At 49.0% G+C, this 26,210-nt stretch overlaps 2 long non-coding RNA genes and 1 pseudogene across 2 annotated transcripts; 2 read left to right on the plus strand and 1 right to left on the minus strand.

The window, feature by feature from the left end:
• On the minus strand, positions 1 to 25,451 carry LOC130377973 (uncharacterized; annotated as a pseudogene).
• LOC130377953 (uncharacterized) lies at positions 14,607 to 16,820 on the plus strand. Its single transcript, XR_008894426.1, has 3 exons — positions 14,607 to 14,827; positions 14,903 to 15,084; positions 15,165 to 16,820. It is a non-coding gene; the product is annotated as an uncharacterized LOC130377953 (long non-coding RNA).
• Positions 20,780 to 22,692, plus strand: LOC130377952 (uncharacterized). The gene is made up of 3 exons (XR_008894425.1): positions 20,780 to 21,896; positions 21,972 to 22,152; positions 22,233 to 22,692. It is a non-coding gene; the product is annotated as an uncharacterized LOC130377952 (long non-coding RNA).
• Positions 25,452 to 26,210: the final 759 nt, after the last annotated feature.

The following is a 26,210-nucleotide window of genomic DNA, read 5'->3' on the forward strand; positions in this document are numbered from 1 at the left end:
TCAGTAAGAGAAATTGGCCAGTTGGGCGGCCCATCTCTGTTCGGTCGCTCCAAGACGGGCGGTGTCGAGGTGTACTAACGGGTTGTTGTCAGTGAATACGGTAAACGTTGCACCCCAAAGGTAGTCCTTAAACTTTTCGGTTATAGCCCATTTCATACCGAGTAGCTCCAATTTAAAGGAGCTATAGTTCTGGTCGTTGCGTTCGGCCGGAACCAGGCTGCGGCTCGCGTAAGCTATCACTCGTTCCTTGCCATCCTGCACCTGGGCTAGTACTGCACCCAAGCCGTCCAGACTGGCATCAGTGTATAGCTTAAAGGGTAGATTGAAATTAGCAAAGGCCAGAATGGGTGCACTGAGCAACTGTTGTTTCAAGAATTCAAAAGCAGTTTGACACTCTGCGGTCCACGTTACTGGTGCCGAGGAACGGCTGGCTGTCCCTTGGAGAAGGCGATTGAGGGGGGCAGCTAACTTTGAGAAGGAAGCGATAAATCTCCTATAATACCCTACAAAGCCCAGGAAGGAGCGTACCTGTTTGACAGTGGTGGGGACAGGCCAATCTTGGACCGCTCTCGTCTTCTCTGGATCGGTGGCCACTCCTCGGCCACTTACAACATGTCCCAGGTAGAGGACCTGTCGCTGGAAGAACTGGCACTTCTTGGGCTGCAGCTTAAGGCCATGGCTTTGGAGGCGTTCGAAAACCTGTTCCAGGTGTCGCAGGTGGGTCTCAAAGTCAGGGGAGTAAATGATGATGTCGTCCAGGTATATCAGAAGGTGGTCGTGTACCTTGTCCCCTAGGCAACGTTGCATCAGTCGCTGGAATGTGGCGGGGGCATTGCACAAACCAAAAGGCATCCGGGAGAACTCATACAGGCCCAGTGGGGTGACAAACGCAGTTTTCTCCTGGTCAGGGGGTGCCACCCCGACCTGCCAGTACCCACTGGCTAAGTCCAGCGTCGAGTACCATTCCGCCTGGTGGAGGCCCGTCAGGGACTCCTCAATCCTAGGGAGGGGAAACGAATCTTTATGAGTCACTGCGTTAAGTCTCCGATAGTCTACGCAGAAGCGCAATGAGCCATCTTTCTTCTTAACAAGGACTACTGCGGCGGCCCAGGGACTCGAACTCTCTTGAATCACACCACTGTCCAGCATACTCTTCAGCAGTCCGCGTAGTTCAGGGTACAATGTGGGTGGAACAGGTCTATACCTTTCCCGGATGGGGGGTGCCGTTCCGGTAGGGATACGATGGTGCACGGCCGTGGTAAAACCAAAGTCCTCCTCGTGGGCAGAAAACACCCCTGGCCACTTTCGTAGCAAGGCTGAGAACTGTTCCGACTGCCCTGGAAGAAGTTCAGTGCTCTCCTCTCCCTGCAGTGGTGTCTCTCTTGCTGGGCCCTGGCACACGGGCCGCACGTCCACCTCCACCACTCCTGGGGTCGAGTCTCGTAGTACCAAATGGTTCCGCCCCTGGACGTCCCCGGGGTCAACTGAAGTAACGGTTGCCAATGCCTGTCGGTGGGGGAGAAACACAGGGAACAGCTGGGGGTTACAGATACGTACTGGGACTTTACCCCCTCGTGCCCAGCTCAAGGTCCGGGCCACTCGCCAACCGCGCTCCTCTGCTCCGGTATCGTCTGGGAGGTTTTCCACCAGAACGAGATGATCAGGGGAGCCTGCTACTGGGGAAACATCAGTCCAGACGATCATCTCCGTGCGTGGGGGGATGGAGATGGGGCTCTGCTGAGTCAGCCTTGCCCTTACTTGAAGGGGCTCGTCTGGGGCCTGGATCCTCTTGCATATGGCAAATGCCTTGTCCCACGCCTTGACCGAGGCTTTGGGTACGGTGGACTTGAACGCCATTTCCCCAGGATGGCCATTTAGGAAAAGCTTCTCCCAACAGTCTTTGATCACGTTCATCCCTAGAAGGCCATACTCTGTGCCCATACAGCTGTCCTCTACAATCACTATCCCTTTGTTCTTGACCTCGATCCCTCCAACGACAAAGTCTAACACTGCATATCCTACGTAGGGGATCCGCAGTCCGTTGGCGGCTTTGAGGGTTAGCCAGGGGATCCTTTCCGGGTCTTGTAGCAGTTCTGGAGCCACGCAGCGCTGAAATAAGGAGTAGCTAAACAGAGTGACTTGGGAACCCGTGTCCAAAACGCAGGGAATTTTAACCCCATGGATCATCAGCTCTACTTCGGGGCATTGGCCCACCAAGAAGGGCTTGTCTAGGGTCTCGCTGGGGCTACCCTCTTCGGTCACCTGCCCTACAGTGGCCGAGGAGCAGGAAAACCCGACCGATTGGAACGTCGTCGTGGGCAGTAACGTTGAACGTGGCCAGCGACTCCACACTCAGCACATAGGGGACGCCCTTGGTCATCCCACTGGAATGATTGGGTCTCTCGTCCCGTCGGTTGTCCTCCCCGGGTAGGCTGGTAGTTACTTCGAGGGGCCAGGGCTGGTTCCTGCTGTAACTGACTGCGTATGTCCTCTACAATGGTCTTGCCCAGGAGGGACACCTGGCTTTGTATCTCCTGTTTCAGCTCCAAGTGGAGAGCTTCCTTCAGCCGGTCCCACTCCGATGGAGGGATGGGTCCCTGGTGTGAGGCTGTGGTGGTGGGGGCCACATAGGCCCTACAAGCCAGCGTTTCCCTCCTGGTTGTCTCCTTCTCCACTGCCTCGGCCTCGACGCAGAGAGCTCCAAAGGTCACCGTAGGGTTACGTCTGCCATGTCGCTCCAGCTCGATCTTCAGTGGGCCCTCCCTTAGGCCCTTAACGAAGTGGTCCTTCAGGACCTCGTCTCGAGGGCCTGTGGTGTCGGGGGAGCTCCTCTGCCATCTGGAGAAACACTCACAAAGACGCAACGTGAAAGTTTCCACTCCCTCCCCCTGTTCTTGTCTACAGGCAAAAAAGTCTGCACGGATGCTGGATGATGTCCCAGTGTCTCCATATAATTTGGTCAACTCCGCCAGAATAGTTTCCTCTGACTGTCTCCGTTCGGGGGGAAGCAACATGACTTGTCGGTGAGCTTTCCCTTCTAGCGCATCTAGCACAAAGTCTACTGTCTGACTAGCGTCTAATCCCTGTGCTCTGAGGTAGGACCTTACTTTAGGTTGCCATTTGCTAAATCGAGGCCCGTCGTCCTCGCCTGTGAACTTAGGGACCCAAGAAGAGCTCATAAACCATGGCATCATCACTGTGTTCATTAGTGGTCTAACAGACGCCTGTTCTTGGCTACCCCCTGGATGCTCTTCGGACTCAGCATGACCGTCTACAGACATGTTGTTGTGATGAATTGGGGGATCCTGCCGACAACGCCAAAAGAGGTGTCGCGCAAACCCCTAACTAAGGATTCCCCCAAATACCACAACAGCAGTCGATGGATCAATTATTAACAGAAATGCTTTATTAATACAATTTCATAAAACATAGAGCACAAGCAAGTCAAATCTACCTATCACTTAATATGGGAGAGAGAAAGCCAGGGGGTAGGCTGGTACTCTGGATAACCGTAACCATACCTTCATGAGCCAACCTCGACACCGCACACGTTGCACACCCTGCCCTCACTGCAAGCCTATAGACACAGCAAACGTTGAACTCTGCACACTGCACACGCTGAACGCTACACACTGCACACTACACACTGCACACTGCACACTGAACGCTGAACGCTACACACAGCACACGTTGAACACACGTGAGGGGGACCAACCTCAAGAACACAGAAGGAAGGGCTCGCTGAACGATTCAGCCTGGTATCCACCAGGGCCTGCCGTAGCCACCCCCTGGTTTATAGGGATCCCATACAAGGAAGACAGACTTGTTGATAAAATATCCCTATAACAGACAAAACAGTAAAAGAGTATAAAATCGTTCGTTCCAACTCGCGCCAGACCAGTCCCTCAACCGGCGAGTTGGAAAAACAGAGCAAACCAAATAAACAGTGCTCTAGGATGTAGAGTGGAGATCCGTCCGCCGACGCCGTCCCTCGCTGGTCACGGAGGCCGGAGCGGACCAGAAGACCTGCACCAGATCCTCTAGACAGAACAGACAAAACGATGCGTCAGGGTGATCAGACGTTACGGAATCCGACTCACTCACGCTTACGCTAGAGTACGTCCCTTTCTGACGGGACTCGCAGGCGTTGTAGGGTCGAAAGGTCCTTCCTGGCTTGCAAAGTCTGGTCGCGTAGTCCTCCGGAGGTAGCGGGTAGTGATGAGCGGTCCGGGTTGTCGGCGTCCAGGCATAAATCCTTGTGTCCTCGGGCTGAGGAGCGCCCTGAACTCCATGTTTTCGCCCCTTTTATTTCCTGGTCTCTTCTTCTGTGTACAGGAAACACTGAAAACACAACGTACACCCCAACCCACAGTGCCCCTAGGGGCAGGGAATATCGGCTCTAGCCAGAGTCTATTGTTCGGGATCTGGGGGGGGAAAAGCAGTCTTTTTAGTTAATATACTGTTCCCCCCTTTAGTCGCCTTCCGCGACACTGGCTGTGACGGCCCTGATCATTACAAAGGGCTCTGCCCCTGCGTCTCACCACACCTGCACAACTGGCTTGGGGGCTTCAGAGATGCAGACCTGGGAGAACAACGCTACACCATGTTGGCCAAAAAGGTCATGGTAGCACTTACGAATCACGTTCATCCCCAGGATACCAGGCACTCGAGAAGGCATGCCACCAGGCGGGTCCCTAACCACCAAAACACCGCATTGCGGCATCAATTTGCCACAAAGTTTCACGTCAAGTTCCAAATATCCGAGGTAAGGAATAGTCAGACCGTTGGCAGCTCTGAGCTCCAACCAATGACAAGAACGGAGGCGCTCCTGGCCCCAAGGTTCAAGATGTTGGCGAAAGAAGCTCTCAGAAATGGTAGACACCATGGAGCCGGTGTCCACCAGACAAGGGACCTTCATGCCGCCCATATCGACATCCAAATGGGGGCAAGACGAAATCAATCCAGACGCATCCATGTTATGTGAAACAGCTTGAGAGCCAGTGGCGGCCCCACCCGAACTGTGGCTCTGCAGTTCGATGGGCACTAGTTTTCCGACATGGAATGAGGGCGAGATTGTCGATCAGCATTCAAGGGGGGTCGTGAGGGAAACTGTGAACGAGAGGGAACGCGCTCGCCATCACACTCATTTGCATAGTGTCCCGGCTGGTTACAACGCCTGCATATTAGAGGCCCAGGCCGTGGTGGACGACGGTACTGGTTGGAGTTTTGTAGCTGAGCAATGCTTCCTACAAGCTGATCAAGCTGCTCTTGTTGACGCTTCAACATCTCCCTCATCTCGCTCATCTCAGACACCGCGGTAGGTGGGGCAATAGCCTGGGGGGCACCATGAACACCATACTGGACACCATACACTAAGGGGACCGAGTGGCTGCGACCTCTCACACCACCAGGCAAACCCTCACGCTCCCATCGAATCGCCTCGGCCCTCACCTCAAGCAAGGTGCTATCAGGTTTGGCGACGCACCAACTGCTTCAACTCGCGTCGCAAGGAACTATTCAAGATGTGCTCAACAAATTGATCTCTCAGAAGGGCCCCGGCGTGTGGCATGTCAGCGGGGGCGCACCGCTTCACTTTCCCCATGAGGCTCATCAACGCGAGGGAGAACTCCTGAAGCGTTTCTCCTTCTTGTTGACCTCTGGAAAAGAAAGCTTGCTGCACTGCAACATACGACTCTGAGCACCCATACAGCTCGTCTAAAATGGCAAGTATTCTAGCGGGGTCCTCTCTCTCAGAGGCAGAGCGATACTTTATCTCCTCCTTGGCCTCTCCCTCTAGGTGGTCGAACAAAAAAAACGCCTGGTCAGACCGGGACAGATGTCGAGCCCTCACACTCGCCTGCACCTCCTCCACCCACTCACTCAATCCTATGCCTGTCCTTCCCCTAAAGATGGTACACTTCCTATCTCTAGGCACAAAAATTAGTCTCTCTGCTACAGAGGGAACAGAAGTAGGAGAGGCAGCAGGTACTGCTGAAGAGGTAGACGGTAGAGCACTTGAGCCAGCCTGTCCCTGTCGCAACCGCTCATTATCTGCTTTTAACTGTGCAATCAGCTCTCTAAGTTCCTGAGTTTCCTCCTCCATGATTACTACAAACTCACTAGTAGCTACGATGATGCAAAAGCACCACGAAAGTCAAACCTATAGTGAGGGAGAACTCCCTCACGAAGATCCACGAGGGGCCACTAATAATAAATAATAATACATTTAATTTAGAGGCGCCTTTCAAAACACCCAAGGTCACCTTACAGAGCATATAGTCATCATACATATTTAAAAAAAAAAAAAAAGACATTGTGGAAAAAATATATAAATAAATAAATAAACAAGCAATAAGAAATAAATAAAACAAAAACAAGACAAAAAACAAAAAAAAACAACAATCAAAACAGTGATCAGTTAGACGTTGTGTGCGAGTTTGAACAGGTGAGTTTTGAGTTGTGACTTGAAGGTTGTAATGGTGTCTGACTGTTTTATGTGTGGGGGGAGGGAGTTCCAGAGCCTGGGTGCTGAACAGCTGAATGACCGGGCACCCATTGAAGTGAGTCGTGATGTGGGGATACATAGTAGTCCAGCAGAGGTTGAGCGGAGGGAGCGGGAGGGAGTGTATTCTTGGAGGAGGTCGCAGAGATAACTGGGGGCTAGGTTGTGGAGAGCTTTGTAGGTGAGGAGTAGGGTTTTGTATTGGATGCGGTAGTGTACTGGGAGCCAGTGAAGTTGAATGAGGACAGGGGTGATGTGGTCAGATGATTTGGTGCGGGTGATGATCCGGGCGGCTGAGTTCTGAATGATCTGCAGTCTGTTGATGAGTTTGGTGGGGAGTCCGGTGAGGAGGGCGTTGCAGTAGTCTCTGCTGCTTTGTCTCTGATCGCCCCAATCTGCACGCACAAAAAGAAAATTTAGATCGCACCAAATACAGCGAGCAACACAAAAAAAGAAAATAAAAAGAAAATCAAACAAATATGTATACAAAGGAACACACGTCTCAGCCGTTCGAAAAAAAAGTGATCCTGCCGACAACGCCAAGTGTGGCAAGGTGGTGGGCGAAAGGAAAATAAACTAAAAGATCTAACTAAGAAATAAGAAAAAGGAACCGACAACGCCACCCTGGCAATTTCACCTCAGGGAATTGATGTAAAGTGCAAAGCACACAGGTAAGTCCACTCGTTTAGAAGGCATGAGACGTAGTTCAAATGTTATAGAAAAATACAATTTATTAAATAACTTCTTTCCTTTTCAATGCAAAATCTTCACCATGCAACCAAACGAAAACAAACAATACACACAAAATAGTTGAGATAAACGCAAAACTAAATAAGTAATCAAATCAAAAGAAAACAAACAATACACACAAAATAGTTGAGATAAACGCAGAACTAAATAAGTAATCAAACCAAAAGAAAAACAATACACACAAAATAGTTGAGATAAACGCAGAACTAGATAAGTAATCAAACCAAAAGAAAACAAATCATTCAAATAATTAGAACACACATCAACACTCATGCACACACGGATGGGGGGAAACACCGGTTAAAAGGCACACTGGATGAACACCCTTGGTAGAACTACTCGGGGGGGGTGCGCCGCAGCGACAGGCGGCAGTAGGCACGAGGTGCCAGCCGGAGCAAAGCACGTGAAGTAAAAAGAAAACGGCGTGCAGCAGCAGTGAAGCGGAGTAGCGTGGAAAGGCAATATCAGCCAGCAATGCAGCAGCGAAGCAGAGTAGCGTGGAAAGGCAAGATCAGCCTAGCAAAGCAGCAGCGAAGCAGAGTAGCGTGGGAAGGCAAGATCAGCCTGGCAAAGCAGCAGCAGCCCCAATGAGCTGATTGCAGTTGGTCCTGTTTACGACCAAACATGATGTTAGTGTGGCTACATAAAACAGAAATGCTACAGTTGTTTGCTATGCTAACACATACCTGTTTACGACCAAACACTGGCATACACACACACACACACACACACACACTCGCGTTCACACAGGAGGAGGGAGTAAGAGAGGACTCCGGCCGTCATCAGCGTTTACCTGAGAACACACTAGCGTTAGCCATCAGACAGCATCAACTACATTGCCACGAAAGAATACTTAAAATAACTTGCTTACAAGAACTTACACCATAGCTCGCACGAAAACCCTGAAGCAGCAACAAATAGTCGCCCTATCGGACCAGACTACCTTTTGGCCCGGAAGTGACGCGCAAGTGACAGGAGCGCAAAAAGAAAGAGGCAGGTGGAGGATGGCTGCTTTTATACCGCCCACATCATGACGGCCACTAGTGGTACTTAACCGTGAGTAACATGGATAGCACCTCTATCCTGCTACATTCTACCCCACCTTCTTGGATCGTCGTCCCGACGATCAACACAACAAGCTAACTCCAGGGTCTAAACAAGGCAGACACTGAGTTGGACACAGAAGCAGAAGGGTTGGCCACTTGCGCCTCTCCAGCAGGCCGCGGAAGACGATGCACATTCGGGTGCTGACCAGCCGTTTGACGTGGGGTCCGGCGTGGACCCATGTTGCTGGAATCAGGGCAAGTGACCAAAGGAGAACATGAGGATGCCCCCGGGTTTGGAATTGAAGGCCCTTGGGACATAATTGGTCCGGCGGATGGTATGGCAGAATTTGCCACAAAAGGTCGTTGGTCAAGGACTAACAAATCATACTCAAATGGAGGCTCCTCTTCTGGAGATGGTTCGTCCCTGTAATGGCCCTATAACCCTGTGGTGAGCTTAGTAACACGTTTGCATTGAAATTGACAGAGATATCAACATTTCTTGTTTATGAGCGCAAAATGCTTTTCAGAGCGTTAGAATCACTTTTTGATCACTTCCAAATGGTGGACTTTGGCCCTTCAACCCTTTGGTCAGCTTAGTAACACGTTTGCATTGAAATTGACAGAGATATCAACATGTCTTATTTTTATGAGCGCAAAAATGCTTTTCAGAGCGCTGGAATCACTTTTTGGCCAACAATGTGTTTTTGACCTTACATTGTTGATTTTGCTCAAAACTACTTCCAAATGGTGGAGTAATGGCCCTATAACCCTGTGGTGAGCTTAGTAACGCGTTTGCATTGAAATTGACAGAGATATCAACATGTCTTATTTTTATGAGCGCAAAATGCTTTTCAGAGCGCTAGAATCACTTTTTGGCCAACAATGTGTTTTTGACCTTACATTGTTGATTTTGCTCAAAACTACTTCCAAATGGTGGAGTAATGGCCCTATAACCCTGTGGTGAGCTTAGTAACGCGTTTGCATTGAAATTGACAGAGATATCAACATGTCTTATTTTTATGAGCGCAAAATGCTTTTCAGAGCGCTAGAATCACTTTTTGGCCAACAATGTGTTTTTGACCTTACATTGTTGATTTTGCTCAAAACTACTTCCAAATGGTGGAGTAATGGCCCTATAACCCTGTGGTGAGCTTAGTAACACGTTTGCATTGAAATTGACAGAGATATCAACATTTCTTGTTTATGAGCGCAAAATGCTTTTCAGAGCGCTAGAATCACTTTTTGACCAACAATGTGTTTTTGACCTTACATTGTTGATTTTGCTCAAAACTACTTCCAAATGGTGGAGTAATGGCCCTATAAACCTGTGGTGAGCTTAGTAACACGTTTGCATTGAAATTGACAGAGATATCAACATTTCTTGTTTATGAGCGCAAAATGCTTTTCAGAGCGTTAGAATCACTTTTTGATCACTTCCAAATGGTGGAGTTGGCCCTATAACGCTACGGTGAGCTTAGTAACACGTTTGCATTGAAATTGACAGAGATATCAACATGTCTTATTTTTATGAGCGCAAAAATGCTTTTCAGAGCGCTAGAATCACTTTTTGGCCAACAATGTGTTTTTGACCTTACATTGTTGATTTTGCTCAAAACTACTTCCAAATGGTGGAGTAATGGCCCTATAACCATGTGGTGAGCTTAGTAACGCGTTTGCATTGAAATTGACAGAGATATCAACATGTCTTATTTTTATGAGCGCAAAATGCTTTTCAGAGCGCTAGAATCACTTTTTGGCCAACAATGTGTTTTTGACTTTACATTGTTGATTTTGCTCAAAACTACTTCCAAATGGTGGAGTAATGGCCCTATAACCCTGTGGTGAGCTTAGTAACACGTTTGCATTGAAATTGACAGAGATATCAACATTTCTTGTTTATGAGCGCAAAATGCTTTTCAGAGCGTTAGAATCACTTTTTGATCACTTCCAAATGGTGGAGTTGGCCCTATAACGCTACGGTGAGCTTAGTAACACGTTTGCATTGAAATTGACAGAGATATCAACATTTCTTGTTTTTATGAGCGCAAAATGCTTTTCAGAGCGCTAGAATCACTTTTTGGCCAATAATGTGTTTTTGACCTTACATTGTTGATTTTGCTCAAAACTACTTCCAAATGGTGGAGTAATGGCCCTATAACCCTGTGGTGAGCTTAGTAACGCGTTTGCATTGAAATTGACAGAGATATCAACATGTCTTATTTTTATGAGCGCAAAATGCTTTTCAGATTGCTAGAATCACTTTTTGGCCAACAATGTGTTTTTGACCTTACATTGTTGATTTTGCTCAAAACTACTTCCAAATGGTGGAGTAATGGCCCTATAAACCTGTGGTGAGCTTAGTAACACGTTTGCATTGAAATTGACAGAGATATCAACATTTCTTGTTTATGAGCGCAAAATGCTTTTCAGAGCGCTAGAATCACTTTTTGATCACTTCCAAATGGTGAAGTTGGCCCTATAACGCTACGGTGAGCTTAGTAACACGTTTGCATTGAAATTGACAGAGATATCAACATTTCTTGTTTATGAGCGCAAAATGCTTTTCAGAGCGCTAGAATCACTTTTTGACCAACAATGTGTTTTTGACCTTACATTGTTGATTTTGCTCAAGACTGCTTCCAAATGGTGGAGTAATGGCCCTATAAACCTGTGGTGAGCTTAGTAACACGTTTGCATTGAAATTGACAGAGATATCAACATTTCTTGTTTATGAGCGCAAAATGCTTTTCAGAGCGTTAGAATCACTTTTTGATCACTTCCAAATGGTGGAGTTGGCCCTATAACGCTACGGTGAGCTTAGTAACACGTTTGCATTGAAATTGACAGAGATATCAACATTTCTTGTTTTTATGAGCGCAAAATGCTTTTCAGAGCGCTAGAATCACTTTTTGGCCAACAATGTGTTTTTGACCTTACATTGTTGATTTTGCTCAAAACTACTTCCAAATGGTGGAGTAATGTCCCTATAACCCTGTGGTGAGCTTAGTAACACGTTTGCATTGAAATTGACAGAGATATCAACATTTCTTGTTTATGAGCGCAAAATGCTTTTCAGAGCGTTAGAATCACTTTTTGATCACTTCCAAATGGTGGAGATGGCCCTATAACGCTACGGTGAGCTTAGTAACACGTTTGCATTGAAATTGACAGAGATATCAACATTTCTAGTTTTTATGAGAGCAATATGCTTTTCAGAGCGCTAGAATCACTTTTTGGCCAACAATGTGTTTTCGACCTTATATTGTTGATTTTGCTCAAAACTACTTCCAAATGGTGGAGTAATGGCCCTATAACCCTGTGGTGAGCTTAGTAACGCGTTTGCATTGAAATTGACAGAGATATCAACATGTCTTATTTTTATGAGCGCAAAATGCTTTTCAGAGCGCTAGAATCACTTTTTGGCCAACAATGTGTTTTTGACCTTACATTGTTGATTTTGCTCAAAACTACTTCCAAATGGTGGAGTAATGGCCCTATAACCCTGTGGTGAGCTTAGTAACACGTTTGCATTGAAATTGACAGAGATATCAACATTTCTTGTTTATGAGCGCAAAATGCTTTTCAGAGCGTTAGAATCACTTTTTGATCACTTCCAAATGGTGGAGTTGGCCCTATAACCCTGTGGTGAGCTTAGTAACACGTTTGCATTGAAATTGACAGAGATATCAACATTTCTTGTTTATGAGCGCAAAATGCTTTTCAGAGCGTTAGAATCACTTTTTGATCACTTCCAAATGGTGGAGTTGGCCCTATAACGCTACGGTGAGCGTAGTAACACGTTTGCATTGAAATTGACAGAGATATCAACATTTCTTGTTTTTATGAGCGCAAAATGCTTTTCAGAGCGCTAGAATCACTTTTTGGCCAATAATGTGTTTTTGACCTTACATTGTTGATTTTGCTCAAAACTACTTCCAAATGGTGGAGTAATGGCCCTATAACCCTGTGGTGAGCTTAGTAACACGTTTGCATTGAAATTGACAGAGATCAACATTTCTTGTTTATGAGCGCAAAATGCTTTTCAGAGCGTTAGAATCACTTTTTGATCACACGTCTCAGCCGTTCGAAAAAAAAGTGATCCTGCCGACAACGCCAAGTGTGGCAAGGTGGTAGGCGAAAGGAAAATAAACTAAAAGATCTAACTAAGAAATAAGAAAAAGGAACGCCACCCTGGGAATTTCACCTCAGGGAATTGATGTAAAGTGCAAAGCACACTGGTAAGTCCACTCGTTTAGAAGGCATGAGACGTACGTAGTTCAAATGTTATAGAAAAATACAATTTATTAAATAACTTCTTTCCTTTTCAATGCAAAATCTTCACCATGCAACCAAACGAAAATAAGAACTAAATAAGTAATCAAACCAAAAGAAAAACAATACACACAAAATAGTTGAGATAAACGCAGAACTAGATAAGTAATCAAACCAAAAGAAAACAAATCATTCAAATAATTAGAACACACATCAACACTCATGCACACACGGATGGGGGGAAACCCCGGTTAAAAGGCACACTGGATGAACACCCTTGGTAGAACTACCTCGGGGGGGGTGCGCCGCAGCGACAGGCGGCAGTAGGCACGAGGTGCCAGCCGGAGCAAAGCACGTGAAGTAAACAACACGGCGTGCAGCAGCAGTGAAGCGGAGTAGCGTGGAAAGGCAATATCAGCCAGCAATGCAGCAGCGAAGCAGAGTAGCGTGGAAAGGCAAGATCAGCCTAGCAAAGCAGCGAAGCAGAGTAGCGTGGGAAGGCAAGATCAGCCTGGCAAAGCAGCAGCAGCCCCAATGAGCTGATTGCAGTTGGTCCTGTTTACGACCAAACATGATGTTAGTGTGGCTACATAAAACAGAAATGCTACAGTTGTTTGCTATGCTAACACATACCTGTTTACGACCAAACACTGGCATACACACACACACACACACACACACACACACTCGCGTTCACACAGGAGGAGGGAGTAAGAGAGGACTCCGGCCGTCATCAGCGTTTACCTGAGAACACACTTAGCGTTAGCCATCAGACAGCATCAACTACATTGTCACGAAAGAATACTTAAAATAACTTGCTTACAAGAACTTACACCATAGCTCGCACGAAAACCCTGAAGCAGCAACAAATAGTCGCCCTATCGGACCAGACTACCTTTTGGCCCGGAAGTGACGCGCAAGTGACAGGAGCGCAAAAAGAAAGAGGCAGGTGGAGGATGGCTGCTTTTATACCGCCCACATCATGACGGCCACTAGTGGTACTTAACCGTGACTAACATGGATAGCACCTCTATCCTGCTACATTCTACCCCACCTTCTTGGATCGTCGTCCCGACGATCAACACAACAAGCTAACTCCAGGGTCTAAACAAGGCAGACACTGAGTTGGACACAGAAGCAGAAGGGTTGGCCACTTGCGCCTCTCCAGCAGGCCGCGGAAGACGATGCACATTCGGGTGCTGACCAGCCGTTTGACGTGGGGTCCGGCGTGGACCCATGTTGCTGGAATCAGGGCAAGTGACCAAAGGAGAACATGAGGATGCCCCCGGGTTTGGAATTGATGAAGGCCCTTGGGACATAATTGGTCCGGCGGATGGTATGGCAGAATTTGCCACAAAAGGTCAAGGACTAACAAATCATACTCAAATGGAGGCTCCTCTTCTGGAGATGGTTCGTCCCTGGGTGACGAGTTGTGGGAAGAGGCAGGACGAGGTGAGTCCACCCCTACGACCGCCTTCAGCATAGTGCGGTGGACCTGTCTGCCCTTTGTCTCATCGTCTACTGGCGCAATAGTATACACTGAGCCACCCTCTCTAGGCATCCTCAACACTCGATACTTCATCGAGCTCCACCGATCTCGGGTCTTCTGGGGCCCCCTGGCCCTGAAGTCGCGCAAGTACACCAACTGCCCTTCCTGCAAAGGCAAATCTATTACATGCTGATCATGGACTCGCCTTCGCCGAGCGGCAGCATGTTTCAAGCGCTCCCTTGCGCCTTCAAAGGCCACCTCCAAGCGGGCTTGATGCTCTTGCACCCACTCATGGATGGACCCCCCGACCGGGCTCTCGACCCTACCCAACAAGAAATCGAGTGGTAGCCTTGGTTCCTGCCCGAACATCAAGGCAAAGGGAGATTCTCCCGTTGATTGGTGGGGAGTCGTGTTGTAACAATAAAGGACGTGAGGAAGACACGTATGCCAATCCCTTTTACGAGACACTGGCAGAGTACGCAGCAGGTTGTGGAGTGTCCGGTTAAACCGCTCGCATTGACCATTTCCTTCGGGGTGGTACGGGGTAGTACGTGATTTTACGATACCATATGTAGCAGGATGGGCCTTTAATTAGTGCTGCAGTACCGGCCTATCACTGTTGGGTGCGCTGCCTATAAAGGTGGGTGGTTGTGCACTGGGAGCACTCTTGCCTGGGAGCTCCTGGCTACCCCGCCCCCTGTTGTCACCGAAACCTGATCGCCTCACCTGATCGCCTTTTAGTTGGATCGTGCAGCTCGCCGTTGTTTGGTATGTAGTGGTTGTGTGCATCTGTGTACCTTCTAAACTTTGCACAAGTCCTCAATATTGGCTTCCATCCCTCAGGCAGTTTATTGGCCGGGTCTTCCCTCTCCCGTATCGACCCCAGTTGTAGGGCGTGCGAGTGTTTCCTCCTCTACCTGTTGCAGCGGGGAGCGATCAGCTGTAGATCGAGTTGCACTTGTAATGGTGTTGCTCGCTACAGGTGGTCCCCTTCCTCCCCTTTGATGTTCATTCAACTCCTGACGGTATGTGGATAAGATGACGCTAACCCAAGTTATTACAGTTGTTGTTCAGCCTCCAGAACAAATGTATTTTTCTATGGCAGGGTTGACGTGTGTGTGGGCGGTTTCTGCCAGCACGCCCCCCCCCCTCTTCACGCTGCTGTTGGCCGGCTGCCGTTTTGTCCACTGATTATATAGCCAACACATCGATCCTACTCTGCATCTCCTACTGTGCTGTACCTGCCCCGAGTATGGTGATTGCTGCCTCACCCTAAGTCTCATTATTTTGATCCATTCATTTAACAGACTTCCAACTGATCTTATTGATGATATTATTTGTGTTTTGTGGGTTGCTTTGCATGTTTGTTTTGGCTTAATTGCTTTACTTATCCATGATATTATTTGTGTTTTGTGGGTTGCTTTGCATGGTTGTTTTGGTTTAATTCGTTTTCTTAGTTATTTTGGTTTGGTTTAATTGCTTTACTTATTCATTTGGATTTATCAGTTTGGATAAATCTCCTTTACTTTTGATTTAAAACCCATTTAGTTATTTGCTCTTCCCTTTTTGTGTATTTTGTGTGTGTGTGTGTGTGTGTTCGCTTTAGTGTGTTTGTGTGAACATATTTTATTGAGAAGTCATGCTTAAAGATTATATATATTAATTAAAAGGAATTGAATTTGTATGCTGGACCCAGTCTCAAGCTTTCATTAGTGAACGAACTTGTGTGCTTTAACTTAGGTTAATCTAACTCTCCAGGTGAAATTCCTGGGGTGGCGTTGTTGGCAACTTGTCACTAGTTCTTTAACTGAACTTTATCTTATTGTTTCCCCGACCCCCGAATGCCACATTTGGCGTTGTCGGCAGGATAATTACTTTTGGAAAGCAGAGACGTGTGGTCCAGTTTCTTTATATCATTTTTTTTTGTTTATTTTAATAGTCCCCAGGGTACATATTTGATGTAGATGTTTTGAATTGTGTTCAGAGGCAAAACGGCAGCTTGGCCTTTCGTGGTCCGCAGAGTCCCGGTGAGAATCCAGTTGTGGGGTTGTTGTGTCCTAGTCTGACTGTAGTGTCAGTTATGGATGTAGAGCTGCAGGAATTGAGGGAGCTGGTGGCGCAGTTAAAGGTGGACAATGAGAGGTTGCGGCAGGAGCAGGCTGTGGCCGTGCCCGGTCCTAGTTCCGAATCCTCCACTTCTTCTGTGCCACCTGTGGCCCCTGTTACTACTAGGAACCCCATAGCAGAGAGGCTGGTTTTTGTGCCAAGGGATAGAAAGTGTCCTATGTTCAGGGGAAAATCAGGTATGGGGTTGACTGAGTGGCTTGAGGAGGCTCAAAGCCTGCATGCGGGCGCGTCACTTATCCACATCTGAGCAAGCCTTTTTCTTGTTTGATCATCTTGAGGGTGAGGCTCGAGAGGAGATCAAATATCGGTCTGTTGTGGAGAAGGAAGACTCAGCTAAAATCATCTCTGTGTTACAGGAACTGTATGGGTGCTCAAAGTCTTATGTAGCCTTACAGGAGGAGTTCTTCTCCCGACGGCAACAAGAAGGGGAGACACTGCACGAGTTCTCCCTCGCGTTGTTGAGCTTGATGGAGTCGGTGAAGAGAAGTGCACCTGGTGGTATGACGAATGCAGACGTTCTGCTGCGCGACCAATTTGTCGAGCATGTTTTGGACGGTGCCTTGCGTCGCGAGCTGAAGCAGTTGGTCAGGAGGCAGGCTACTGCTACTTTGCTTGATGTCCGGGGTGAGGCGATTCGGTGGGAACGGGAGGGGTTACCTGGGGGCGGGAGGGGTCGGAGTCATTCCGTTCCTTCAGCTTTTGGTCTCCAGTACGGGGTACAGAGTGGCTCCCGGGGAGCAACCACTCCACCTCAGGGACAGGAAATGGTGGAGATGAGAGAGATGTTAAGGTTGCAGCAAGAACAGCTGAACCAACTTACCCAGAGCATCGCCACATTGCAGCCCTCTCATCTGCGCCACCCTCCACCTCGTCGTGGCCCTGTTATAATAATAATAATAATAATAATAAATTGTATTTATAATGCACTTTATATTCAAGAATCTCAAAGTGCTTCAGAGAAAAAAATAAAATAAAAAAAATAAAAAAAAATACCAAAAGAAAAAAAAACTATTAAAAAGGGGGAACCTCAAAGAAAGTTTAGCTAAATGCTCTTTTAAAGAGATGGGTTTTGAGGTTCCGTTTAAAAAGAGCTGTAGTCTGTGGAGCCCTCAGGTGGTCAGGGAGGGCGTTCCATAGTCTAGGGGCAGCAGCAGAAAAGGCCCGATCACCCATGTTATATGCCGGCGCTGCCAACAGTCAGGTCACTACGCAAGCGAGTGTGATGGCGTTCGGGTTTCTGCTCGCACACAGTCTTCTTTGCCTGATCGCCAACAGTCTAACAGGCATTTTCATCAGGCCCAGGAGCCGGAAAACTAGCACCCGCCGAACTGCAGAGCCACCGTTCGGGGGGGGTAGCCACTGGCTCGGAGGAAGTTCTTGAGCTGATGTCGTCTTGCCCGCATGTTGCCGTGAACATGGGTGGAGCTCAGGTTCTTTGCTTGGTAGATACCGGTTCCATGGTGTCCACAGTTACAGAAAGCTTTTTCCTGCAACACTTCCGGCCTTGGGGGCATGAGAGGCTCCAAGCTTGTAATTGGCTGAAGCTTAGAGCAGCCAATGGGTTGGACATCCCCTATGTCGAGCTCTGTGGCACTTCAGTGCCGCGGTGTGGGGTTTGGTGGTGAAAGATCCTCCGGGAGCGGTGTCTGCTCAGGTTCCTGGTATTCTGGGGATGAATATTATTCGTCGATGTTATCAGGTGCTCTTTGGACAGCATGGTCTGGCTTTGTTCAATTTGCTCTCTGTATCAGATGCACCAGAGACAGTTACGCAGGCACTACAGAAGTGTCATCAGGCCAGCAGGCAAGCCCCTCAGCACGCAGCAGGCCAGGTCAAGGTTCGGGGTGGGAAGGCATGCCGTATCCCTGGTGGTACGATGACAATAGTTACAGCAACATGCTCCGAGCAGTACTCAGGTACTAGGGTGTTGTTTGAGCCTTTGGAGTCTGGCCTACCTGCTGGACTGCTTGCTTCACATGCATTGGTTCGGGTAGTACGAGGCACTGCGTACATCCCGATTGTAAATGTTGGCTCCACTAGTGTTTTGCTGTACCCTCGTACTGTGGTGGGCACCTTGGATGAAGTCCGGGTTGTCAGCCTGCCTGCAGGGGTCACTGAGACGCCAACAGACGTCGCCACTGTGGCTTCCCAGGCCACGTCTGAAGTCGTGCCGGATCGGATTGGGGCTTTGGACTTGTCAGCCTTGCCGACTGAAGATCGGGGTAAGGTTCAGTCCCTTCTTAGGCAGTACGACTCTGTCTTTTCCTCCCATGAGGGAGATCTGGGATGCACCAACCTGATCAGCCATGACATCCCGCTCTTAGACAACGTGCCTGTCAGGCAACGCTATAGGCGCATCCCGCCGTCCGAGTACGAGGTGGTTAAGGAGCATATTAACCAACTGCTTGAAAATCAATCATCAGAGAGAGTAGCAGTCCTTATGGTGCCCCAATTGTGCTTGTGAAAAAGAAAGACGGCAGTTTACGCATGTGCGTGGACTACCGCCAGCTCAACAACAAAACGCGGAAGGATGCTTTTCCCCTTCCACGCATCGAGGAATCTTTGGACGCCCTGACAGGTGCCCGCTGGTTCTCTACTCTTGACTTGGCCAGCGGGTATAACCAAGTCCCGGTCACAGAAGCAGACAGGCCCAAAACCGCCTTTTGCACCCCGTTCGGCTTATTCGAATGGAACCGCATGCCCTTTGGGCTTTGCAACGCCCCCAGCACTTTCCAGAGGCTGATGCAGCGAATGTTCGGTGACCAACAATGTCAATCGTTGCTCCTGTATCTGGATGACATCGTGGTCTTCTCCTCCACGGTGGAACAACACCTGGAGCGGCTGGAGATTGTACTGGGGCGGTTGCAGGAACAAGGCCTGAAGGCTAAGCTAAGCAAATGCGCGTTCTTCCAGCCGAAGGTGCGGTACTTGGGCCATGTGGTCTCTGACCAGGGAGTATCCACCGATCCCAGCAAGCAAGAGGTAGTTGCCAACTGGCAGCCTCCCACCACCATCGCTGACCTACGCTCATTCCTTGGCTTCGCCAGCTATTACCGCCGCTTTGTGGAGGGGTTTGCCAAGTTGGCGGCCCCTCTACACAAGCTGGTAGCAGAACTAGCTGGTAGGAAGTCTAGGGGTGTGGTGCGAATAGTGGCGGAGCATTGGTCGGATGAGTGCCATCGCAACTTTGAAGCATTGAAGACCAAACTTACCACTGCACCTGTGCTAGCCTACGCCGACTTCTCCTTACCATTCATCTTGGAGGTTGATGCGAGCTATGGTGGCCTTGGAGCTGTGCTCTCACAGGAACAGAATGGGAAGGTCAGACCGATAGCTTATGCTAGTAGGGGGTTGAGGCCCACAGAGCGAAATATGTCGAACTACAGCTCCATGAAATTTGAGTTTTTAGCTCTTAAGTGGGCTGTGTCAGAAAAATTCAGGGAGTACTTGCTTGGTTATAAATGCATTGTTTACACCGACAATAATCCCCTCAGTCACTTGTCTTCTGCCAAACTCGGTGCCACCGAACAGCGTTGGGCAGCACAATTGGCAGCTTTTGATTTTGAAATAAAGTACCGCTCTGGGAGGAGTAATAAAAATGCTGATGCTTTATCTCGGAAGCATCCACCTGGGCCAACGAACCTAGAGGTGATGTTTCCTGGTACCTCAGTCCCTGAGCCCTTGCGGCAGGTCCTGCAGCGTGAAACCACTCCCGCCAATCAAGCTGCTATTGCTGCTTTGCCCCATCATGCACCTTCTGACCTCCAGGCACTTCAACAAGCTGATCCTGTCCTTCAGGAGGTTTTAGCATTTTGGGGGCGGCAGCAGAGTCCCAACTATCAGGAGCGGAAGCACTTGTCTCCTCCTGCACTGACCATTATAGGTCAGTGGAAACGGCTGGTTGAGCAGGAGGGTGTTCTCTTCCGGCGCATCTTCCGTCCTGATGGCGCCGAAGCGGTGTTTCAGCTTCTGCTGCCTGCCACGTTAAAGCAAGAGGTGCTGGCTCAGGTTCATCAAGGGCATGGGCATCAGGGTGTGGAGAGGACATTGGAGCTAGTGCGGCAAAGGTGCTACTGGCCAGGCATGTGCAGAGAGTGTGAGAGGTGTCAAGTTGCTAAGGACACACCCAGACCGCCTCCTAGTTTCATGGGGCATTTGTTGGCTTCGCGTCCCAACGAAATCTTGGCCATTGATTTTACCTTGCTGGAACCCAGCCACAACGGGTTGGAGAATGTCTTAGTCATGACAGACGTTTTCAGTAAATACACCTTGGCTGTTCCTACCCGAGATCAACGAGCCCCAGTTGTTGCTCAGACTTTGGTCACTGAGTGGTTCTATAAGTTTGGCGTTCCTGCCCGTATCCATTCTGATCAGGGCCGCAACTTTGAAAGTTCCCTCATTAACAGCTCTGTGTACTTTACGGTATTGAAAAATCTCGCACCACTCCATACCATCCCGCCGGTAACGGCCAATGCGAACGCTTTAATCGCACTCTCCACAACTTATTGCGTGCCTTACCTGCATCTCGGAAAAGAGACTGGCACTCTTGCCTGCCACAGGTGCTCTACTCGTATAAACACCACTCCCCATCAGTCCACCGGCGAGTCTCCATTCTACCTGATGTTCGGGCAAGAACCCAGGCTGCCGGTTGATTTTCTCTTGGGTAGAGTCTTAGACCCTGTGGGTGGCGAGGTCCACGAGTGGATCCAAGAACATCAAAACCGGCTCCAGCTTGCTTTTGACGGGGCCCGGGAAAGGTTGAAGGTGGCGGCAGAGCGCAGAAGGAGGAATCATGATAATCATGTTCGGGATGACCCACTAAAGGTGGGGCAGTTGGTGTGGCTGCGCGATCATAGTGCAAGGGGGCGCCACAAGATACAGGATCTGTGGGGCCCTGTGGTGTACAGAGTCGTAAAGGCACCCCGAGAAGGTGGTCCAGTGTACACCATCGCACCGATGGACGACCAAACCAAAGTTCGGCAGGTCCATCGAACACTGTTGAAAGCCGTTGCCGGAGCTGCCCCTCAGGGTAGTGCATTGCCCCCTTGTCCACCCCCTCTTGACCGGCCTCGGTCAGAGGATGAGTTGCCGTTTGACGGAGACTTGTTTATGTTGGGGCCGGAGACCCCTGTTTCTGCCCCTGCTCGCACAGCCGTGGTGACTCAAACCACCCCTCGGTTGCTGCTCCCACCACCTGACTCTGCTGGGTCAGAGTCGTCAAGCGCTCCCTCGACTGCAGTGGCAGATCCACCCTCCATTTCCCTGGCCGTTCCATCCGCCAGTTATGCGGCTGAAAGTGAAGTACGCCGGTCAGCCAGGTCGACGGCTGGCCAGCACCCAAACCTCTATCATCTTCCGCGACCTGTAGGGAACTTGGCATCTGGGGCTGCAAATCCCCCTGGTCCAGTGTCAAATGCCGTTACTGCGCTCTTTAGGCCGTGGAGTTAGTTGGGTGATCCTCTGGATCAGTTGTTCCATCGTCGGGACGACGATGAAGTCAATGGGGGTAGAATGTAGCAGGATGGGCCTTTAATTAGTGCTGCAGTACCGGCCTATCACTGTTGGGTGCGCTGCCTATAAAGGTGGGTGGTTGTGCACTGGGAGCACTCTTGCCTGGGAGCTCCTGGCTACCCCGCCCCCTGTTGTCACCGAAACCTGATCGCCTCACCTGATCGCCTTTTAGTTGGATCGTGCAGCTCGCCGTTGTTTGGTATGTAGTGGTTGTGTGCATCTGTGTACCTTCTAAACTTTGCACAAGTCCTCAATATTGGCTTCCATCCCTCAGGCAGTTTATTGGCCGGGTCTTCCCTCTCCCGTATCGACCCCAGTTGTAGGGCGTGCGAGTGTTTCCTCCTCTACCTGTTGCAGCGGGGAGCGATCAGCTGTAGATCGAGTTGCACTTGTAATGGTGTTGCTCGCTACAGGTGGTCCCCTTCCTCCCCTTGATGTTCATTCAACTCCTGACGGTATGTGGATAAGATGACGCTAACCCAAGTTATTACAGTTGTTGTTCAGCCTCCAGAACAAATGTATTTTTCTATGGCAGGGTTGACGTGTGTGTGGGCGGTTTCTGCCAGCACGTCCCCCCCCCTCTTCACGCTGCTGTTGGCCGGCTGCCGTTTTGTCCACTGATTATATAGCCAACACATCGATCCTACTCTGCATCTCCTACTGTGCTGTACCTGCCCCGAGTATGGTGATTGCTGCCTCACCCTAAGTCTCATTATTTTGATCCATTCATTTAACAGACTTCCAACTGATCTTATTGATGATATTATTTGTGTTTTGTGGGTTGCTTTGCATGTTTGTTTTGGCTTAATTGCTTTACTTATCCATGATATTATTTGTGTTTTGTGGGTTGCTTTGCATGGTTGTTTTGGTTTAATTCGTTTTCTTAGTTATTTTGGTTTGGTTTAATTGCTTTACTTATTCATTTGGATTTATCAGTTTGGATAAATCTCCTTTACTTTTGATTTAAAACCCATTTAGTTATTTGCTCTTCCCTTTTTGTGTATTTGTGTGTGTGTGTGTGTGTGTTCGCTTTAGTGTGTTTGTGTGAACATATTTTATTGAGAAGTCATGCTTAAAGATTATATATATTAATTAAAAGGAATTGAATTTGTATGCTGGACCCAGTCTCAAGCTTTCATTAGTGAACGAACTTGTGTGCTTTAACTTAGGTTAATCTAACTCTCCAGGTGAAATTCCTGGGGTGGCGTTGTTGGCAACTTGTCACTAGTTCTTTAACTGAACTTTATCTTATTGTTTCCCCGACCCCCGAATGCCACACATACAAGTTACACAATTGTTGAATGAACGAGCTTTCGAAGTTACGGCCCTGGTCAGAATGCAAACGAGCGGGGACACCAAACTTATAAAACCACTCTGACACCAAAACCCTTGCTACAGTGGTTGCGCGCTGGTCCCGAGTAGGGATAGCCATGGTGTACTTACTAAAAACATCAGTAAGGACCAAAACGCTCTCTAGACCATTCTGGGCCGGCTCTAGAGTAGTGTAGTCGATGGCAAGGATTTCGTTGGGGCGGGAAGCCAAGAGATGTCCCATGACTCCGTGCACCCTTGGGTGAACATCCTTGGCCACTTGACACCTCTCACATTGCTGACACCAACGGGCTACATCGGAGGACATAGCAGGCCAGTAGCATCGAGACCGGAGAAGCGCCAGTGTTCGCTCCACCCCCTGGTGACCATGCTCTTGGTGCACTTGGGTCAGGACCTCGTCTCTCAGTACATTGGGGTAACAACAGCTGGTACATGGCTTCAGCACCATCAGGTCGGAACACTTTTCGGTACAGGACATCATCCCTCTCAAGCAGGCGATCCCACTGCCGCAGCAACACTAGCGTAGCTTGGGAGAGCTGTGCCCGCTCCTCACTACTAGGACGCTGCTTCCTCCTCCAAAACACCAACAGTTCCTGTATCACAGGGTCAGTCTGTTGAGCGAGACGAAGTTCAGGCGGAGTAAGCTGTGGCATGGCTGTGATGGTAGCTTGGGTGGCCTCTGCCTTTCCCAAACCCAACGCTTGCTGCAAAGCCTTCGGTATGGCTGTCCCTGGAAGCATCGCCTCTACATCCTGGGGACCAGATGGGTGCTGACGAGAGAGAGCATCGGCATTGGTGTTGCTCTTCCCTGATCGATACTTGATTTCGAAATCGAAAGAGGCTAGCTGCGCTGCCCACCTCTGCTCAGTAGCAGCCAGCTTAGCAGAAGACAAATGACTGAGGGGGTTGTTATCAGTATACACAACACATCTATTTCCCAACAAGTACTCTCTGTCATGGCCCACTTAAGGGCCAAGAACTCGAGTTTCATAGAGCTATAGTTCGCCATGTTCCTCTCTGTAGGTCGCAGGCCCCTGCTAGCATAGGCTATCGGCCTCACCTTGCCCGCCTGAGTCTGAGAGAGGACTGCGCCCAAGCCACCATAGCTTGCATCGACCTCCAGAATGAATGGAAGGGTGAAGTCTGCATAAGCCAACACGGGCGCAGTGGTGAGCTTCGCTTTCAGTGTTTCAAAGTTCTTGTTACACTCTACAACACCTGGAAAAACCGCTGGTCAGGCTTCTTGGTGCCACCACACTCAGCCACAGCCCTATGCAGAGGAGCTGCCAGTTTAGCGAATCCCTCCACAAACCGCCGGTAATAACTGGCGAAACCAAGGAAAGAACGAAGCTCCGAGGCAGTAGCGGGAAACGGCCAATTAGCAACCACTTCAATCTTGGCCGGATCTGTGGAGACACCATCAGCCGATATCACATGGCCCAAGTAGTGCACCTCTTTACGAAAGAACGAGCACTTGCTGAGCTTGGCTTTAAGCCCCTCGCATTGAAGCCGCTCCAGCACCACTTTGAGTCGCTCCAGATGCTGTTCAATAGTGGAGGAGAACACAACAATATCATCAAGATATAATAAAGTAATAAAGTAAAATACAATAAAGACTGACACTGCTGGTCACCAAAGATGCGTTGCATCAACCTTTGGAAAGTGCTGGGCGCATTACAGAGCCCAAAAGGCATTCTGTTCCACTCAAATAAACCGAAAGGTGTACAAAACGCGGTCTTTGGCCGGTCGGTCTCAGTGACTGGCACCTGGTGACAGCCACTGGTCAAGTCCAGGGTTGAAAACCAGCAAGCACCGGACAATGCGTCCAAAGACTCTTCTATGCGTGGTAGAGGGAAGGCGTCTCGGCGGGTCTTACGATTAAGCTGCCGGTAATCAACGCACATGCGTAGTTTGCCACCCTTTTTCCGTACCAACACAATCGGGGACGCGTAGGGGCTGCTACTCTCCCGAATTACTTGAGATGAGAGCAGTTGATTGATGTGTTCCTTCACCACCTCATACTCTGAGGGTGGAATGCGCCTATAACGCTGCGCCACTGGAGTATCATCAATCAAAGGAATGTCGTGGGAGATGAGGTTAGTACAACCCAGATCGGTGTCACTGGTGGAGAAAACTGAAGCGTAATGTCCAAAGTAGTGACCTCACCTGACCCTGTTCACCAACCGACAATGGCGACACATCCACATCGTCCACCTGTTGCTGCACACTGGGTGAAGCTGTCTGGGAAGACACAGTGGCCACATTTGATGGCACCTCGGTGACTCCTGCAGGAAGGCTGACCACGTTCACGAAGTCCAGTGTGCCAACAACAGTGCGGGGGTACAACATAACATCGTTGCAGCCAACATTAATAACAGGTATATAGGCTGTACCCCTTATAACGCAAACTAAAGAAGGGGAAGCCAGCAACCCCGCAGGCAAACCAGCATCCAAAGGCTCAAAAGTACCGTAGAACCTGAGTACTGCTCAGAACATGTGGCGGCCACCATTCTCATAACACCACCCGGAATCTGCCAGCTCCTCTTACCCCTGACCTTCACCGCCCCTGGAGTGTCTGAGGGAGATAGGACACTTGCATGATGACACTGTTGCAGTGCCTGTGTGGCATTAGGGGAAAAACAAGCTAACCGACAACGCCACCCTAGGGATTGCACCCAGGGATATACTAATCAATTAAATCCAAACAATTATATAGCACACACGTTCGTTTGACTGACGCCAGAGACGAAGTTCCAAAAATAGGTTGTTTTTATTAACTAAAACATGCGTGTTCCACATGTAAAAAAACAGGATAAGTGAAATCAATTGGTATGTAGGGGATAGACAGGATGGTTAGGGCTGAGGCTCACCAGCAGGGGGCAAGATACCAGGAGACGGAGGGGGGGGACACATAAACACCAACCAGTCACTCGTGCTCGCACATACACACAGCAACACAGGATCAAAATGATAAAAGAGAAATTCCTCCCTGCGGTTGCCTCCCTGCGGTGGGCACTCAGCGCCTGGAAACGAAGGAACAAAAGAGAGATGAGGGCAGATACAAACGACCAAACAAAACAATAAACACAACTACACAAAATGTAATTCACAAAAAGGAAATGAGTAAGAAAACAAAATATAACACAAACACACAAACCAGGCCAAAAAGGATCTTAAACAT

Source organism: Gadus chalcogrammus, unplaced genomic scaffold (genome assembly GCF_026213295.1).
Source record: "Gadus chalcogrammus isolate NIFS_2021 unplaced genomic scaffold, NIFS_Gcha_1.0 GACHA026, whole genome shotgun sequence".
NCBI classification, from domain to species: domain Eukaryota; kingdom Metazoa; phylum Chordata; class Actinopteri; order Gadiformes; family Gadidae; genus Gadus; species Gadus chalcogrammus.